Below are 21,082 nucleotides of genomic sequence, written 5' to 3' on the forward strand. Positions count from 1 at the left end.
TGTTGTCGTCTCACCGCGTATTTTTCTTGGGGACTCATGGCGCAGTTGATAGAGGCGTTAAATCTCCACGGTCCCAGCTAAGCATTGTCTGAAAATAGCGGTTTCAATCCCACCCAAAGGAAGGCAGAGGATAAGTTGGCAAAAAAGCGCGGTGGGAACAACTATGGAAGGGTGTAATTATTGCGGATACAGTTAAGAGGCTCAGCATTCACATCCCGTCGCGGCTAACCACCTGACGAAGGCTGGAGGAATAGTTGGCCACAACTCCGTGAAATGACAACTATGAAGATTAGGATAAATAAAAATACAGTAGAACCCCTGGATACGGTGCCCCAGGTACGTTTTTTTTCAGGTTAGGATGTTGAATGCGATGTTTTCCCGGTCCTTGGTTAGTATTTGCCCCGCCATACGGTGATATTTATAATGTTATTAGATTATATACTGTACTGTATTTTGTTACTAATTTTTAATGCCGTATCACGGGGTTCTACCGTATACCAAGATCTTGTGGAAAAAAAAAATCTCGGCATTGTTTCCAGTCGTTCTGGACTTTTCCTTGTCACTGGACTCAAACAGTGCCGATTCAAGAGAGGTGTGGTTGTGGATTGCGCAACCCTTGCCTCTCAATTACATGCACAGCTACCCCTACAAGGGGTATCCTTTGTCTTTCGAGACTGAACGGAGGCATCGGATCGGAAACCATGACCGGATAGAAGTAATTTGTAATTGTTTTTAATATCGCTCGCATTCAAGTTGAGAACAATTGTTCAAATAACCCAAATAACACAAATTATCATGACAATATCGGGATGATATGGCCTTTTAAAGAGTAAAAATGAGGATGAAACCCTGATCTCTGCTTCTGGTATTTGGCTTTCATATTTTATGTGGGCTGTGGTTTCATGTTTGAGTGTCAAAATGAAAACAGTTATGTATAATATAACGCATACACACACACAGGCACTTGCATCATTATTGGTGCGCATAAATATGAGATTGAACTTGAAAGACATGAAGGGAGGAGTTAAGAAAATGCCTCAGAAATGCCACATGAAATTGTCGCGATTCTCTGTGATGAGGGGGGTATATTGAGATTTCTCCAATATGCCTGTGCAAAGCAACTCTTAAAGGTCACCCTCACAGTTATCTCCAAAAAGAATCTGTTAAATGAAAGCGATAGCAACCTGCAACCTACGCGGTAAAGAGTGTCAATCTCTACCACTTAAATTCACATTTAAAGTCATAGACATGTCTCGTAATAGCGGATGAAGGTTTGGTATCTAATAGATTGCCCCATCCCACGCAAATTAATTTAATCAGCGAATTAACTGAACAAGCGACGGCATTACTCGATAATGCCTTTGTTGTCATCCCCCCTCTTTCTCTCTCTCTCTCTCTCTCTATCTTTCTCTCTCTTTCTTTCTCTCTCTAACACACACACACACGCATATATATGTATATATCTGTCTCTTTCTTTAAGATTGACAAGAAAGTTCTTGCGGTTTTCACTTTTCTTGGATCAAACAAAAATTTATTGATTAAAATTAACACCAGCAGAATCAACATACTTTTTCCAAAAAACAACAAAACAAACAAAAAAAAAAAAACAAGTGTATTCATGTCAGTAACGTAAAAATCTTGTATTCTGGTAACGATGAAATCGCTGAAAGTGTTTTTGATATAGCTTAGATTTTTTAAGAATTCTCACGCAGAAAGTTACCGATATGCTTGAAAAAATGGTAGTCGATAGGAGAGAGTTCTATTGAGTATGTCGTAGAGCTTCTCCTTTTCGTCGCAAGTTACAACTCGATCGAGAAAGGGGTCGTTCTTGTTACGCAAAAGAAGGGAACATGAAACTTCATAACATCGTTTCCTTTGGTTGCCGTTCAATTAGTGAGGTACATATTTATCAAGCTGTTTTTGTCCTTTCAATATTTAACATTGTTGTAAATCGTCCTATACGTAGTTTAATTTAGAAGCAAGTTCTCTAACAGTTGTGCGTGGATTTGCTTCGACTAAGGCTCTTAATTGATCGTTATCTACACCCGATGGCCGACCACTACGCTTCGCTTTCAAGACTCTCATCGGAGCCCCGAAATATCTTCAACCACTATTGTGCTATGCGTTCAACAGTGGTTCCTCGGCCAAAGTTTTCGTTGACATAACGATCTGTTTTAGCAGCTTTTTCAGCCTAGCTTGAATTGAATTGAAATAAGAAAATTAAGGTAGGCTTGCGATATACGGATGGGTTTAAGACATCCGTATATCGCAAGCGTACCTTCACCGGACAATACCTTGACTTCAACTCCCATCGTCCATACAGTATCAAACATGGAATCGCATGCTGCTTACAACATCGAACAGAGACAATAAGTAGCGATACCATTACATACCGCCAAGAAATGGTCAGGTTGAAGAATACCCTCCGTCGTAACAACTACCCCGATAGCATATTATCCACCAGACGTGGTTATAGTATAAGAGAGGAGAATGAAACCCAAAAACCTCCAACGGTCTGCCTACCATACATACGAGGCATCTCCGAAAAGATTCAGAGAATATGTGCCCCCTACAACATCAGGACGGTATTCAAGAGCGAGTCAACACTCAGACGACACCTGGCACGAGTGAAGCCCCGCATGGAGGAGAACATTACCAAAAACTGCATATACTCCATCTCATGCAGTTGCAGAAAGGTTTACAAGGGTGAAACATGCCGCCCCCTTAAAGTAAGGGTGGAAGAACACCGAAAAGCGGTAACTAAAGAGGAGACGGAAAAATCGGGTATAGCCAACCATGTCTGGATGGAGAGGGGGGACCATCGCCCCCTATGGGATGAAGTACAAATAATAAACAGAGAGACCCACTGGAAAGTGAGAAAACTTAAAGAAACAGCTCACATGTTCGGACATAACAACCTACTGAGCAAACCAAGCATAGAGCTGAATGCAATTTGGATACCTCTGATAGATAGTGAAAACCTTGAATAACAACATAGGTTTAACATTAACAAGAACCAACTAAGAATTGTAACATATGGCTGAGTGGTCTTAGACCTTGTATCAAAGTTTACAGTTACCCAAAGGTGCTGAGTTCAATCCTGAACGAAGGCAGTAAAAAGTAATATTACAAACAGAGAATCAGCAACTATGTCCCAGAGCCTAGCTGGAGTCCCAACACGGTACCCCCGTAATAATAATAATAATAAAGGGTTGGGTTCGAGACTCCTAACAAACGGTTCCCCAGTTCGATACAAAACACCTGATGAAGGCCGGAGGGCAAAACGGCCGAAACGTTGTGACGATAACAACCAAGATGACAACCGACAATCTCAATCAATGAAAACACCTCATCTCAAAAATACAGAAAATTACTAAAGGTTATATTAGTATGAAAGTTAATAATAATAATAATAATAATAATAATAATAATAATGCTGAAATGTATAGATTAAACGATATTCGAAATAATGTCCAAACTCGACGAAGAAAACATATGAATATATATATATATATATATATATATATATATATATATATATATATATATATATATATGGAATATTGAAATATGTGGTACAATCTAAAGAAAATAATCCAAGTGCTTGATCGGTATACATGCACAAAAGTGATGTCAAAACTGTATAACATTAAATAAAGTAGCTGAAAAGCAAACTATTTTTTCTTACAATTTATAAGAAGTGACTTCTCCAAATCATTTTTGTGATTAATCAGAAGTGACTTTCCCAGGGCATTTTTGTGGTGTCTAATATTTATAGCATTAAATATAAGAATTGAAAAACAAACATTTTTTTTCTTACAATGTATCAGAAGTTACTTTTCCAGGGCATTTTGTAAGTAAACAGACATGACTTTTCCAGGTAATTTTTGCTGTTAATCAGAGTAATATTTCCAGGGAATTTTTTAATGCTGAGTTGAGCTTCCCTCGTTAACTTGGTTGAGTTTAATCTTCCTCGTCAATAGCTGTGGAGTCTTCCTTGTCAACTTCGTTGAGTTGAGTCTCCGTTGTCAACTTGGCTGAGTTGAGCCTCTCGTCAATTTGGCTGAGTTGAGCCTCTCGTCAATTTGGCTAAGTTGAACCTCCTTCATTTATTTAGTTCAGTTGATCTGCTCTTCAATTCAGAGTTATAAAATTGAGTTATAATGATCTTGTGAAATAGGAACATGTTTTCTTAAGATACGTCTATTCGATCTATGCTTTTAACGATGAACATTAAATTAAAACGTGACAGATTAACTCATCTGTGGTTCGATTCGGACATTAATAATAATCAAATCCTGAAAAGTTCTAGGTCAGGAAGAACCACTTAAGTCCAGGCTTTAATTAATCAAAATCAACCGTTCGTTACAATTAACTTTTAAAATTGCAATATTCTTTTTCAGTTTTTATTTTGAGATCAATCGTTTTTAAAACGAGCTCAAAATTAATTAACAAGAACGTCTTTTTTAAAAGACACGTCCGTTTATTTTGCGACGGAAATGCTATTTCAAGATTAAACATGACACACCATCGGACCTAAGATGAAAGACTGAGGAAAATGTTAATACTATTTTACAAATGGCATTTTAATGCAAATATTTGTTTTTCAAACTTAAGCGGCACAGACCAACGAACGTAACCTGTAATGACATGTGGCACAAATAAACTGTTTGTTATTGATCATTCCGGCATTATCAGGCGACCAGTAATAATCTCCATAGCAAAAAAAAAAACAAAAAACAAAAAAACAAAACAAACAGAACAAAACAAAACAAAAAAAAAAACAGCAGAGTCTATCATTGACACGTTTTAAGTAGAGAATGACGTCTCTACCATCGCGAAAAAATGTGACACTGTGAACTAAGGTCGGAAGATGGGGATTGAAAAGCGCCGGACCAAGAGATCTGTGCACCGAGGAAGGGATGGATTTTTCAGTTATTATTATTATTAGAAACTGAGACTAGCATGAAGTTTTATTAATTTGTTTTATAAGAAACTCTTACGTTTTAACTGATGAATATTTATTCGATGATATGGTTGTGAAAACTCAAGGAGTATGAAGGGCACTAACCAGACTTCCGCTGTAAGAGTGCAAGAGTACTGCTATCTTGGAAATGACTAATTATCACTCAAATTACAGAGAAGACAAACGACCATTCTATGCGAGACGGCAATGGTAAACGACTGTTGTGATAACGCAAAATGATTTGCAAAATTTTCCGAAATTGGTTCGAGAATACTGGAACTCTGTGGAGATTTCTTGTAGTCTGAACTTTTAAGCAATACCACTAAAGCAATTTATTATCAGTGATTAGTCACTGCTATGACTTGTGCAGAAACTCTTAGTAAGTAAATAATAATACCTAGCAGAGAGACACGATGTTGTCCGGGATTGAATACGAATCAACGCATTTTCCACACTTCTAATATTTTGATTGTCATCGAAATCTTTTTTTTTTTTTTTTTTTACACAGTGATCACCACTTATCAAGGCCCGGAAGCCACTCAGGGATAAGGGTTATTGCAAGTACATTACGTTAGTGTGGAGATTTGATGAAGTGTTTACTTAAGGAGGCGGTTCATTAGGAATTTGTTAACGTTGGACTTGAACACATCCAAGTTGTAGTCCGGTGGGAAGCAGGCAGACGGAACAGAGTTCCACAGGCGTGCAGTTCTAAGAAAGAAGCTTTGTTCATGGAATCCGCGTTTTGATTTAGGCACAGATATAGAGTGGGGGAAATTATCCATCATCATTATCAGTGAAATTATCCATTTTTAATCAAATCAATCGATTACCTGTTCTAGTGACTAACTGTGGCGCACCGGAAGGAAGTTTCACATACTTCCCAGCAGTCACTTAATTCACAATACATGGAACTGTAGAGAATATACTGCTGATGTGATCCTATATAATGACTTGAATTAAAGTTTAAAATGTAAAAGCCAAGTATCAGTTAATAGTGCTCTAAACAGAAACATTCATTTCGATCAGGCCCCTGTCTTATCAAAGAATATACTGTTGATGGTATACGACAGGCTTTTCTATTTGTGCAGTGAAAAAAATTATCAAATGCACTTATGATGTTAGGCTGTACGAGGGTGTTTACTTTGGTCAAATCGATTTGTTCCTTGTTTAATTAGATTTTTTCGATTACTGATTTTCGATACTTGTCGATACAAAACCTATCTAAGAACATTCTCAGCCACAAAAAAGTACATTGTGTGAAATAAACAAAAAATCAGCCCAGCTATTTCGAGTTCCATTGAGAAAGAAATAAAATAAGAACAGGAAGAGAAAACACATGAAAACAAGGAAACTGAAATCGCGAGAAATGGTATAAACTCTGACCCCCCCCAATATATGTCAGTTTCACGTAATAGCACACAAAATAAGTATGATGGGTTCAGCAGGTTAAAAATAGTGAGGAGAGAGAGAGAGCACTAACCAGACCCTCACTAGATTACTGCGCAGACTAATAGTACTTTGGAGAAGCATATGGCTACCCAAATCAAAGAGAAGAGCAATGGCTGTTGCCAGTGATAAATCGATTATAAGCGGCTGTTGCGATAATGTAAAATCATTTGCAATGATTATCGAAAGAAATGAAGAGCATTGGGGAGACTTGTTGTGACTCAACTTCAGGGAAGACCACCAGTCAGTAATATCTGAGGATGATTTATGTGCAAACTCTTAGTAAATAATAATAATAATAATAATAATAATAATAATAATAATAATAATAATAATAATAATAATAATAATAATTCTGATTTCGTTTATCAACGTCTCTCTCCCGGCGTCAAACCAGGAGCTTCGAAGATTAAGGGTTTTCCTAAGGATGTTGGTGGTACCTACAATTGCAGAGGTCTAAAGGCCGCTTAAAATATCGGGGATTTGTAGTTTTTTCAATTGTCCTTCCATACGACTTAATGCTACTCCTAGTGTACCAACTACGACCGGGATTATTTGTGTTTTAGCCCTGTGTATACGCCTTATCTCCAAGGCCAATGGAGCATAATTGCTCCACTTCTCATTTTCCTTCTCTCTCACATTCCCGTCCCAGGGTACTGAAAAGTCTACAATCTGCCAGTTTATTTTTAGACTTTGTCAATGGCGACCAAATCCAGACGATTATGTTCCAATTGATTAGTCGTTATCCCACCATACCTCTACCTTGCCATCCTCACTTGTTCTCACTTCACCAGGCACCTCCTCAAACCATTTTCCAGCACACTACACCCCTATCCGCTTACACACCTCCCAATATATCAGGAGTCCCATGCGATCATGTCTTTTACTGTACTCTCTCTGGGCCAGTCCACTACACGCTGCTGCAGGGTGCGCAATTGACTCTGAGGTCTTACCACAAATCCGGCATTCTGCAGCAACTTCCTCTCTTATAACCACTTTTTTGAACAATCGTGTTCCTAATGCTTGCTCTTGTGCTGCACAAACAAAAGCTACAGTACTCTTAGCCAGATACCCAGCTCTAAGCCATTGCCATGATCTTTCATCAGCCACTTCTGCTATATCCTGGAAGAACATTCTATACATTTTCTTCCTAGCCATGAGCTCTATACATACGTTCCACATAATCATCCTTGGTCTAACATACCTCAACTTCATTAGTCACAACCTTAAGCATTCACTACTCTCTTCTAACAACATGCTCCTTAAACGGCATTTCCTCGGTTCTAACACAATCTTTTACACTTTTCAACCCTCTCCCACCGTCTTTCCTCTTTGGATACAACCTTGCTACGCTACTTCGAATGTGAACATTGCTAAAACTTTTCTTTGTTTTTTATATCCATGGCATGCAAATCTTTGTCAGACCATTCTAAAATTCCCGCACTGTATCTAAAAACACTGACTGCCCATGCATTCACTGCTTTCATTAGGTTTCCTCCATACAGTTCTGACTTTGCAACTAGTTTTACTTTTCTAAGATACTCCTTTCTGGCTTTCTCCTTCATTTCTCTGTTCATGATGCCTACACCCTCCAACACTCCCAAACACTTATATCCTGTATCTTTTATTTCTTTCATGATTTCTCCATTTGGCAGCACTATTCCATTCGAATGAACCTTTACTCCTTTTTTCGTCACCAGCACCGCGCATTTACTAATCCCACACTCCATCGCAATGTTTTCTGAGTATGTCCCCACAAGTTCTACCAGTCTCTCTATTTCCTTTTTATTTCTACCGAATAATTTTCAAATCATCCATACACAGTAGATGGTTGAGGCGTCTATCACCAGATCCAAAGTTATGACCCAGTTTTTCTCTGCTAAAGAGGATGCTCAGTGGCATCATTAACATTACAAAAAGAAGTGGTGATAACGAATCTCCTTGAAATAATCCACGTTTAATGCCAATCTGCCCCATCTCCTCTCTGTTTGTTGTCAGCATCGTTTTCCATTGAGCCAAACTTGTCTCCAAAAGCCATACCACATTCTCAGCAACCTTCATCATCAATAATGTTTCACGTATCTATGGATGAGGAACCATGTCATAAGCCTTTCTGTAATCAATTTATGCTACGCTCAGATTCCTCTTCTTCTTCGCATTCTGCATTAATGCTTTTTCAATTAGTAGTTGCTCTTTGGTACCTCTCGAGCCTTTTTGGCACCCCTTCTGTTCGCCAAGAAAAACACCATTACTCTCAAGAAGTTCATAAATTTTCTCCGCAAATATTCTAGTCAACAGTTTCCACACCAGTAGCAGACATGTAATTGGTCTATAATTATTGGCATCTGTTCCCTTTGCAGGATCTTTCCTAATCAGTGTTGTTCATCCCTTTACAAGCCAATCAGGGACATCCCCCGCCTCTACAACCCTTTGTAGGGCAGCAGCTATAGGTAGATAAAGGCATAGAAACTGTTTAAACCATCACTCCATCTGGACCAGGTTCCTTCCAGTTTGTCATCGTTTGTATGCCAGCCTTAACGTCATCGATGGTTATCTCAACGTTCTTCATCTGCTGCATTTCTGTTAGCCTTTTTCTGATCTCTTCCAACCAGCTAGCCTTCTCATTATATCGCTCTTCGACAACCCAACCCCCACTCCAAAACTTCCTGGCATCTTTTTTATTTGGAGTGTTGTTATTTCCCGCCTGTTTACTACCGTTTAATTCTTTATACAGCTGAGACTGATTGTTGTTCCGGAAAAGGTTGTTCTGCCGAAACGCAACACTTTTTCCAACAAAGTTCTGAATTTTCATACCACCAGTGTGGATCTTTCAACATTGTTAGAACGCTCGTCGTTCCCTTTTCCAAAAACCTATACCTCCTTTCAAGGTCCTAATAATAATAATAATAATAATAATAATAATAATAATAATAATAATAATAATAAAAATAAAAATAATAACAATTTTTTTATTCACAATCTGATTGATATTTACAAAACGTACAACAGGTACACAGTTTCACAATTAAATTGGCATGTTGAAAAGACTTATTTTTAATTATTAGAATTCTTTTGAGATGAGTAATTCCTATATTTTATTTATTTATTTATTTGTTTGAGGATTATTATTATCATCTTTATACCTGTTGTTTCATGACGTTTCGGTCAACTATTCCTCTGGCCTTCGTCAGGTGATAAAAGGGATGCTGAATCTCTAACTGTATCTTCAGTAAATACTGCCTTCCATAGGATTTATAAGATCAAAAAATCCACTCTTGATCACAGGTCGGTGCCCGTGAATAAAGACCCAGATACAGTTGAAGATTAAGCACTCCTATCCCGTAGCACTTAACAACCTGATGAGGGCCATAGGAATAGTTGTCCGAAACGTCGTGAAACACCAACTATAAAAGTGAGGATAATAGTCCGCAAATAAATAAATATATAAAACAGACTTTCATTACTTCATGATTTCTATAAATACTAATTCATTCAAAATGATTCTAAATTCCATGAATCATCTTATTTGCATATAACATTAAAGAAAGGCTGTTTTAATAATTAGCTCAACATTATTAATTGACTATTGTAATAGAATTGCTTTCATTGTTCTATTTAAAACTATTTATTTAATCTATTTTTATTTAATTTATTTTTGGTTTCATTATTTAATTATTATAATCGGCACTAGTTGTCTTTAAAAACGGAAATAAGTTTATGCATTTAAGCTATGTGAGTTATTTCCTGTTTAATTTTCATAGACGAAAGTGTCTGTTTTTTTTTTTTGTTTTTTTTAACACGAATCCAACATGTGTTCAATTTTCAGGAAATCGGAAGACGTTAGGATACTCGGTTCATCATATTATGCAATTAAACCCTGCTACCGGGAATCTGTTTCAACATGGCAATGCCTGTTATATGCAGCTAATAATAATAATAATAATAATAATAATAATAATAATAATAATAATAATAATAAGGAGCGCTTGGAAGAATACGGAAACATTTATAATTGGAATCAGAGGGATGGTTGAGAAGATACAACGGATAACAAGAATGAAATCATCAGAAATATTACGGAAAACCCTTGAATGTGGAGACTTAATACACATGAATAACATACACAAACTGGACATTCAAAAACAACTACAAAGGTTAAACACAAAGAAAGATCACGTGAAATAATGAAAACTAAATTGAAAAATACCGCCTTTTTTGTGTGTGTGTGTTTGTGTGTGTGTGTGTGTGTGTGTGTGTCACCAGAAACTGGCACCACACCAAAAAGAAAGATGGAAAGACCAAGGAGAGAAAACACTAACCAAACCTCCGCCTGATGAGTTCAAAGAGAACTGGGACCTTGGGGAAACGTATTACTACTAATTAGAGTGAAGATCATTGGTTGCTGCCAACGAGAGATCAATGGTAAGCAGTTGTTGCGATAACGCATTTTTCTTTTGTGCAAAGGTTATCGAAAGAGGTGGAGAGTACTGGAAATATGAGGAGACTTGTTGTCACCCAGATTTCAGAGAATTCCACAAGTTGTTCTCAAAAAGCAAACTTTGATGATGGCTTGTGTGACTCTTTCTAGTGAGTAAATAATATATATTTTTTTTGTGGTGGGTGTCACAATAAACTGGCGTTACACCAAATAAGCAAGGAGTGTCAAGGAGGTTGGAAAGACCGAGGACGGAAAGCACTAGCCAGACCTCCTCTAGATGAGTGAAAAGAGGACTGGGACCAATAGTCGCCAACAACGAGAAAGTAATGGAAAGCGGCTGTTACAATAATGCAAATTGACCTGCATTGGTTATCAAAAGAGGTGGACAGTATAGATACCTGTTGTCACTCAGACTCCAGAAAACCTCAAACGTTGTTCTCAAAGAGAAATCTTTGATGATGGCCTGTGTGACTACCGGTGAGTAAATAACAATAACAATTTTATGCAAATTTTTTTTATAAAGTTTGTGGACGTTGGCGGTGGTCTTCGTTCTTGTAGCGCTTCTGTTTTGTTGCTTTATTTCGCACCAGTACATTGACATTGCAGGACGGATTTTCTTTAATCAACGGCTATTGTCAGCGATCCGCACTACGGCGTCGTTTTTGCTGCCGTTCGTCTATTTGTGGCTTCATCGAACCAAAAAAACCCAAAAAAAACCCAAAAAACAAATCGATTGGATCGATTTTCTTTCACCGAACGGCCAAATTCTGCATACATTCCCCGCCCTACTCGGAAATCCAACATCCCCTCACTCACACATACACACAACCCAAAACAGAATTCTTTTTTTCAGTTTCTGCATCCTTTTCAGCGATCCCTCTTTCGTCTCATTCCTATTTTGGCAGTTTGGGATTCAAAGAACGGATTTTTTTCATGGTGCTAACTCCATCCAATCGCTTTGAATTCCATTTTAAATCTTTGAATCAACTTCATTAAAGGTGGTTTCAAAATTTAAAAACATAAAAACAACCAATGACTTTACGTTAAATTCATGTTGTCCTCCCGAAAAATAATCTGCATTGCACTGAGGGAGTTCAAGCTAACACCCCAAATTGTCAAAAGCAAAAACAATAAAAATCAACACACACATTTGTATTGTCCAAAAATTGAACTAAAACAAAATACGGTATAAGAATATAGCAGCAGTAGAAACAGCAGAATGCAGGTGACGGTGGCTAAGTAGTGAACGACACGAACTACCAACCTGGGTGTTCCCGGTTCGAATCCTGTTCGTTCCATATAAAGACTTTCACTTGGCAATGCTAGCAACCGTAACGTGATACCTCCCCTAAGTATCCATTGTCTTTCTAGAAACATTTCTAACTAGAAAGATATCGGAACAGTGAATGTCAATAATAACCATCTGATTCTATTATTGAATAATAATAATAATAATAATAATAATAACAACAACAACAAAAACAACTCTCTATCACCACCAGACCATATATGGTAATACTAGCGAGTCGCTAATAACGCATTCTAAATTCATTATGGTTGAACGCAAAACACCAGTAGTTAGGATTAAAACGGCCATGTTTTCCCGCAGTAAACATAGTCACTATCTACATTTGTGTGGCGTGCCCAGATATTCAAGTACGAAAAGTTTACATTTTAACAGTTCTTTTCTTTGAATTAACCAATGTAAAACCTTTTGTTTGCAATCCTCCCCCGAAAAAAACAAAAACAAAAGGCAAATTTATTTACACAGTACAAACAAGATAACCATTAAAAAAAAAAACAAAAAAAAAAAAAACGAAACAAACAAACAAAAAAAAATACCCGAAGGAACAAATAGAAAACAAAAGAGAATAGAATTTTATTATAGAAGCTATCCTAAATATAGATATGGAGGTTATCGGAAACGAATGAAAGAACTATGGGACTTGCCCAGTGACTACTACACGACAGAACAAAGAATTGCGGTCCAAACAAGACTGATACTCAAATGAGACTGGCCCTGAAAACTGGAGCTAACAGAAATACAGCGAAAAATAAATGATGGAGTTGAGCATGAAGCATTCCCCACTGGAACCGCACGTGTAGAAACCCCATAAGTGGAAACACCACAGGCGGAGGATCTGCGAAGACTGGATTCTACAAGCGTGGAAATCGAGGACATTGGAATAGAGCTAACGAAGGATGAATCAGATGAAATAGAAAAAAATAATGCATTTCATGAACGAGGAAAAAACAAAGATCCCATATTTAAGGAACCAAGAGTAAAGGATTTTATAAAACTTGAAAATTTACGTGTTTTTATTTTATTTATTAATTTATTATTATTTTTTTGCATGACGTAATCTGTAGGTTAAAACTTAATGCTTTCTTTTTTGTTAACTGGAAAGAAGTCTATATAAAATAATTATATATATATATATATATATATATATATATATATATATATATATATATATATATATATATAGTGTAAGTATACACTAAAGTTCTGCAAATTTTCAAGAAAATCTGTTCAACCGTTTCGAGTCTATAAGGAACTCTCTCTCTCTCACGCACACAGAAAAGTTGCATTTATATAATTGTGGAGACGAATAGCGTTTACATACTAAATATAAATATAACGGATAATCCAGGAGAGATGCTATGATATCGTTAATAAATCCACAACCTTTTCAGCGATCCAATAATATTTAGTACGTATAAAATTCAGTCTATGTTTGATTTATATATATATATTATTCCTTAATTGGAATTAATTTTTAAGATGAGCATTATATATTAATTTATTTTTATTTCAGACTATTATTCTCATCTTTATTAGTTGTTTTTTTTGTTTTTGAAAAGATGAGAATAATAGTCTAATAATAAATAATCTATCTATATAAAAGCCAAGTACGTCCAAGGATGGAATACTGCTGCCATATCTAGGCAGGAGCTGCTAAAATAGGCTATCTTGCCTTGACAGAGTACAAAATAGACTTCGTGGCTTGGTGGGGGATGCCCTTTTCTCTACCCTGCAACCTCTCTTCCACAGAACAGACGTTGCGAGCTTATCCTTGTTTTATTGTTATTTCCATAGCAGGTGCTCGTCTGAACTCCAATCTCTGGTCCCCCCCTCGCCAATCTTTCACGAAATACACCCGTCTAGCCGAATCCACTTTGAAAAATTTCCCCCACTCTTTATCTGTGCCTAAATCAAAACGTGGATTCCATGAACAAAGCTTCTTTCTTAGAACTGCACGCCTGCGGAACTCTGTTCCGTCTGCCTGCTTCTCACCTGACTACAACTTGGATGTGTTCAAGTCCAACGTTAACAAATTCCTAATGAACCGCCCCCTTAAGTAAACACTTCATCAAATCTCCACACTAACGTAATATACGTACTTGCAATAACCCTTATCCCTGAGTGGCTTCCGAGCCTTGATAAGTGGTGACCACTGTGTAAGCAAAAAAAAAAAAATGAATAAAAATAAAGATGAGGATAATAGTCTAATAATAAAGATGAGAATAGTTGTCCGAAATAAAAATAAATTAATATATGTTTGATTTTTCTAAATAGTTTCGTTAATGAATACCTCACAGTCTTTCTTTTATCGCCACCCAATCATATGCAGGGATACTTTAGCAATTTTCTCATCAGTAGGATATGTAACTATGAATTGGTTTCACATTTACTGGACAGTAACCCCCCCAACCGTTTGTGTTATATTTGGTAGTTATCTTAACATCTATCAAAATAAGAGCAGTGGCAATGGAGATGTGTGTCAGAGTTATTGAGCGTCGTATCCAGTTGTGCTTGTTATTGAACCGCAATGAAACAAACACTGTTGAACATTTATGGCTGAAACTCGGTGGACGAGTCAAGTATAGACTGACGTTTGTTTTTGTCAAATTTGGTTGGATTGCGCAAATACTTTTGAATTTTTTAACAATTACATGCGTGACACTTTTTTAACAACCCTTTATATGAATGTATACTCAAAGATGTTGAATGCAAACCCCGATAAACGTTATTTTTACAAAGTTCGATGTTACACCTAGAAAATTGATGGCAGCTTTAACTAATCCCTGTTAATCCGTATATATCTCTAAATGTGCATCGAACATCACAACACTTAAGTCGGTGCACAGATTGTGTATGCCGTTTTTTATGATAAAATGCAGTGAGATTATTATTATGGTATTCGTTCGATGTACAGTTAAAGATAAATGGTGATTAATATATATAAGTCACGATAATACAATATTTACTCTAGAAGTTTTATCTGAAACTACGGGATTGATCTAAATTAAATTTTGAATAAACATTTGTTATGATAAGGTGCAACGATCTAAGTATTATGATATCTGTTCGATGCGCAGTAAGAGATTAAAAGAATTAATAATTAGTATTTAATGCTAAAAGAGCACAATTTGGCATCATGCGTGCATTCTAAGTCAACGGGCTATAACTTTGCCAGGTTAAATAGGCGAAAGCGTCTAGTATTACATATTTGAAGCGTGCGAAAAAAGAAAAGGGCCGCAGAGGTGAAAAGCACGTCTTACCTCATGAAGTTCAGTGGGAAGAAAGAGGAAGAGAAACACCTCAAATTTCGCGCCACAGTTTTTTTGTTCTCTTTTTTAGAGCTCTCCGGAAACGGTGACATATCAAAAAAAAAAGTCCCTGTCGAATTTTATTTCCGGGGTAGGCGCTACATATTCGATCAAATGTCAAATTCTTAATTCATATTATCCTTCTCCCTCATGAGTTCTCATAAACATTTCTTAAATTTAAACGTTGAGTCTATATTCTATCTATAGTGTTAATACTATCAAATACCCCAAACCTAATGTAAAAATTGTGTGCTATTGCATATTTCTGATTTATTTAGAAAATTACAATTTGCTTCATTATCCTACGTACGTCCACAAACTGTCCGTCGGGCTGTCATGTTTCTGAAAAAGCAATTCTTTCGCGTCCCAGAATCATTTATAAAAGGCTGGTACTTCAGTAAGTCAGTCACATTTGTCTTAAATCGCAGTTTTGTCAGTATGTCAGGCTTAAGGTTGAAATATCATCTTTAGCAGCGTCTAAGCGTCCCTATGAGACTCTATGTCTGTTAGTTGGTCATTTCGTCTCCGTTACGTTTGAAACAGCATATTAGTCAATCTGTCCCACTGAAAGTAGAAACACCACTTTTAGCCGAGCGAATCCATGAATTATGGGTCATCAAACATAGAACATAAACACTATTTCATGAAATATTTTCAGCATAAAATCCATACAAAATTCTTTGAAATATTGGATCACCACGAAATTCTAACTATTTACTCAAAAATAAAGTGACCAGACAGAGAGAAAACGAGTACGGTAGCAAGAGAGAGAGAGAGAGAGAGAGAGAGAGAGAGAGAGAGAGAGAGAGAGGAGGGGAGAGAAGAGGATAGAAATAAATGAGTCTTTATATTACCATATAATCTTCGCGTATCAAGATCCGAAGGCAACTTAAGAATATAGGTTAATGGATACCGTAGTAGTGGAAATTGGATGAGTTAATTTATTTTACAGGACGGCTTACAAGAACATTGGACCTAAATGCTAATATGTTCTAGTCAGCTGGGAAGCATCTCTGGTATTTTTGTTTTTTACAAAGACGAGCAATTCTAGAAAAATAGCTTTGTTCATGGAATTTTCGTTAAGTTTTGACACAAATAAAGATTAAAGAAAATTGTTGAAAGTGGTTGTATTTACTCGTGCTTTTCCAGCGAATCGCTTTCAGTGGGTGGGGGGGATGCAGAGAGTGGAAGTCAGTCGAGCACCTGCCATAAAAATAACAGTGAAGTAGAAATAGGCTGGCAACGTCTTTTCTTTTAAAGAAAAGGTAGTAAGGAAAATAAAAATACATCTCCCAATAGATTTCAAACATTTTATACTCTGTTCAGGCGGGAAAAGGTGCTTTGAGCAGCTTCTACCTCAGATGTAGCAACAGTACTTTATCTTAGCATGTATTTATCTCTTATATTGGTAGACGCTTGCATCGGAAGCGAAATATTTTCAGAACCGGTGATCTGGGCAATGGGTATGATGAATGTTTCATTTCAGATCAGGATTGAAGGTCAGTCCCAGAGGCTTGTCACAGGATTGTGCTCTCCCAAGACGAAAGCCATTCATTTCAATTAGGACCTGGTTGGGTTCAGAGCGTTGGACATGGAAAGAGAGAAGCTTGGTTTAGAATGCATTAAAATTAACCAGCTTTTTTCCGCCCCTTGCATCAAGGTCAGAAGAGAAAGAATCAGAAAGAATTTGATCATTACTGTCCTTTCTTAACTAGTAGTTTTATAAGTCTATCACGCTTAAGGTTAAAATATGACTTTTAGCAGCGTCTAAACATTCCTATATGTTTGCTAATCGGTTGTCCTGTCGCCATGTTACGTTTAAGTTTAACAAAAAATTTCAGTTAAAGTTTGAAATAGCATTTTTAGTTACGTCCAGGTAATATATAATTACGTCCAGGTAATTCATATAAAGGGTGATAAAAAAAAGGTGTCACGCATGTAATCGTTAAAAAAAATTCAAAAGTATTTGCCGCAATCCAACCATATATGGATCTATGCCGTTAGTCGTCTGTCTTCCTGTCACATTGAAGTTTCTGATAGCATTTTCGTCGGTCTGCCACCTTTATTTAAAAAAAAATACGCCGATTCGTCACGTTTAAGTTTAAAATAACATTTTACAGAGGTCTGCTATATTCGTTGATCTGTAACGCTTAAGTTTGAATTTCAATTTGTCAGGTAGAAATAACATCCCACTCGACGATAAAAATTAACTGAATTCCAGGTGAACGCAGAGATAACAGCATATATATTGGTAATGATACTGATGATTGGACAACATTTGATCATTTAAAACGGCGACTCCAAATTTTTTTTTTTTACTTGAAAGCGGTCATGTTGTAGTCGGTTGGAATCAGTTCAGTAGTGTTATGTTTCACCAAACGGTAATTCCTAATAAAGAAACTTTATTCTTGGAAGATTTTTTTGATTTTTTGTTTTGTTTTTTCTTAAAAAAAATCATCCCATGAAGTTACAGAGAGTTAAAATAAAATACTACTTCAAGATCAAAATTAACTAATGAGAAATATTAGGTGGATACACTTCGACTCAGAAAACAACAATTCTCCTCCCCCACTTTTGTAAGAAACATTGCACACGGAAAGTTCCAAATAAAGAAAATCAGAGTTACGAGGATGTCAAAAGTAGACCTTAAGTGGATTTCTTTAGTTGTTACTTTTAAGCAGAGAGAGAGAGAGAGAGAGAGAGAGAGAGACAGAGAGAGACAGAAAGAGAGAGAGAGAGAGAGAGAGAGGGGGGGGAACTATTAACAGATGCACTTTTATCGTGAATGTTTTCCACGCGGAAAATAGATTGAAGCTCAGTCGAGCACCTGTCATAAGAATAACGAGAAGTAGTACCTATTTACTATGTCTCCCCACGGGACAGAGTTAGACACCAGGGTCGTTTTTTAATGTGGAGAAAAGGTACAAAAATAAAAAAAAAATTGTCTCAGTCGTGTAGGACTGATCCTCTACCGAAAGAGAACAAGAAATGGAAGTGCTGAATCCGAAGAACAGATACTACACTTTGAAGTATTTATTTGCTCCCCCACTGAGCAAATTAGGCACAAGGCCGATTTTTAAAGTGAGAAGCGAAGGGGAAATGGGGACCAACTCCCCGGGGAGTAGGGGAGCTGGATAGTGACAATTTGTATGAAGGGTTGTCCCCTACATTGACCAAGGTCTTATATGTGGGGTTTCCCCCACATATGGTCTTTGCTTGCAGTATCTGCCGGAACAGGTACTACACTTTGATCTTGACCAAAAGAGAAATGGATTCCCTAAACAGCATTTGATATGTCATGCTTTACTTTTAAATGTTATGTTTGTTGTAGTTCTGTAACGCTTACGATTAAAATACCATAAGGATATGTATTGCACTCGTGAGGTAGAAATAAGGTTTTCATTGGTTTGTCATGCTTTAGTTTAAGATGTTATATTCGTTGGTCTGCCACGCTTAAATTTGAAATAGCATTTGGATCGGAATGTTAGTCTTAAGGTAGAAACAATATTTTCATTTATCTTTTTTGTTAGTACGGTGCCACCACCTATCAAGACCCAAACGCCACTCGAGTATAAAAGTTAAATCCGTGCCAGGTGGACGGCGAGACAACACCGTGATGATTGGTAATTATAGAATTTGTTTACATTGGAATTGAAAGTAATCATGTTGTAGTCAACTACTTATATGGTATTGTGTTTCACGGACATGCAGTTCTTTGCTCATTGAGGTTGCATACAATTATAGAGCAACACGGATACGTAGAGATGAAAAGAAAGAAAGCGAGAGAAAGAGATAGAGAGAGAAAGAGAGAGAGAGAGACAGGGAGAAGGAACTATTGGCGATAGTTTTTGCAAGGCGCGTTTTTGTTGTGAATGTTTCGCATGGTAGACCATAGCTTGAAGCCAAGTCGAACAGTTGCGATGAGAAACAAACAATAAAAGAGAAAAAAAAAAAACAAACAACGTCTCTTCTGTGATAATAAGGTAGTAGAAAAGAGAAAAGGTAATCGCCAACTAGATTTCAAAGTTGAGTTTTACTTTCTCAAAGCAAGAAAAAAAAAGAGTGGAAGAGTACCTGGTCAGCCATGTTTTATCAGTTGGTCGGTAAGGTTTAAGAAAAAAAAAACATAGCTTGGTATGTAAATCGTAAGGTAGAAAAAATATTTTCATTTTTCTGCCATGCATTAGGCCATTAGTCGCGTGCTCTCGTGTAATGAATGAATGCGTGAATGTAGGATTGACATGCAATTCTTAAAGATAAACTAAAATGACCAAAAATGGGCTGAAATTACTTAAATGAAAAGTAAATTACTTAGAATGACTTTAATGAACTTAATGATGAATTGAATGACGTTAAGAATGACTTCAATGCTTAAAAAATAACTGGAATCCTTCAAAAACAACTTGAATGATCTGATGAATGACTTGAATGCCTTTGAGTCTTACTGGTTGTAAAGTGGGTGATCATTTTACATTAAATTAATAGAGAAAAGTGACCCCCTTTATATCACAAAGTTAAAAACATAAGTACATCATGTAGTAAGATCAGATACTACACTTTGATCTTTGCCAAAAGGCCAAGAAAAGGGTATTTATTTGCTACTCAACCGAGCAAATTAGGCGCAAGCCCGATTTTTAATGTAAGGAGTGAAGGGGAAATTGGAAAAATCTCCCCGGGGAGTAGGGGAGCTGGATTGTGACAATTGGTATGAAGGGTTGGTATTTACTTGCTCTCCCACCGAACAAATTAGGAACAAGGCCGATTTTTAATGTGAAGAGTGAAGGGCAAATAGGGACCAGCTCCCCGGGGAGTAACAGAGCTGGATAGTGACAATTGGTATGAAGGGTTGCCCCTTCATTGACCAAGGTCTTTTTTGTGGGGTTGGTATTTATTTTCTTCCCACCGAGCAAATTAGGCACAAGGCCGATTTTTAATGTGAGGAGTGAAGGAGAAATGGGTATCAACTCCCCGGGGAGTAAGGGCGCTGGATAGTGACAATTGGTATGTAGTGTTTCCCCTACATTGACCGAGGTCTTATATGTGGGGGCAACCCCACATATGGTCTTTGCTTGCAGTATCTGCCGGAACAGATTGTGTTTATTTGCCCCCTTATCAAGCAAATTAGGCACCAGGCAGATTTTTAATGTGAGGAGTGAAGGGGAAATGGGGACCAGATCCCTGGGGAGTAGGGAAGCTGGATAGTGACAATTGGTATGGAGGGTTGCCCCTACATTGACCAAAGTCTTATATGTGAGGCTTCCCCCACATATGGTCTTTGCTTGCAGTATTTGCCGGAAGAGATACTACACTTTAAAAGGCTAAGAACAGCATGTATTAACAACAGACCTTTGATCTTAACCAAAAACGTCAAGCACAAAAATGTTACGGAGACTGACCGACAGACAGACGGACCGACCGACGGAGTGACTTATAGAGTTTCTTGCACGCGACTAAAAAAGAGTGGAAGAACACTTGATCAGCCACGTTTTATTTAAAAAATTTTAATCTATTGGTTGTAACGTTTAAGGTAAAAAAAAAAGAACATAGATTGGTATGTTCATCGTAAGGTAGGAAAAATATTTTCATTTTTGTGTCATGCATTAGTTTAAAATTGATAT

At 37.0% G+C, this 21,082-nt stretch overlaps 1 pseudogene; it reads right to left on the minus strand.

Moving 5' to 3' along the window:
- Positions 1 to 19,897: 19,897 nt before the first annotated feature.
- On the minus strand, positions 19,898 to 20,053 carry LOC145278593 (U2 spliceosomal RNA; annotated as a pseudogene).
- Positions 20,054 to 21,082: the final 1,029 nt, after the last annotated feature.

The sequence above is a fragment of the Euprymna scolopes genome, chromosome 6, assembly GCF_053919585.1.
Source record: "Euprymna scolopes isolate OS-2025 chromosome 6, ASM5391958v1, whole genome shotgun sequence".
Lineage (NCBI taxonomy): Eukaryota > Metazoa > Mollusca > Cephalopoda > Sepiida > Sepiolidae > Euprymna > Euprymna scolopes.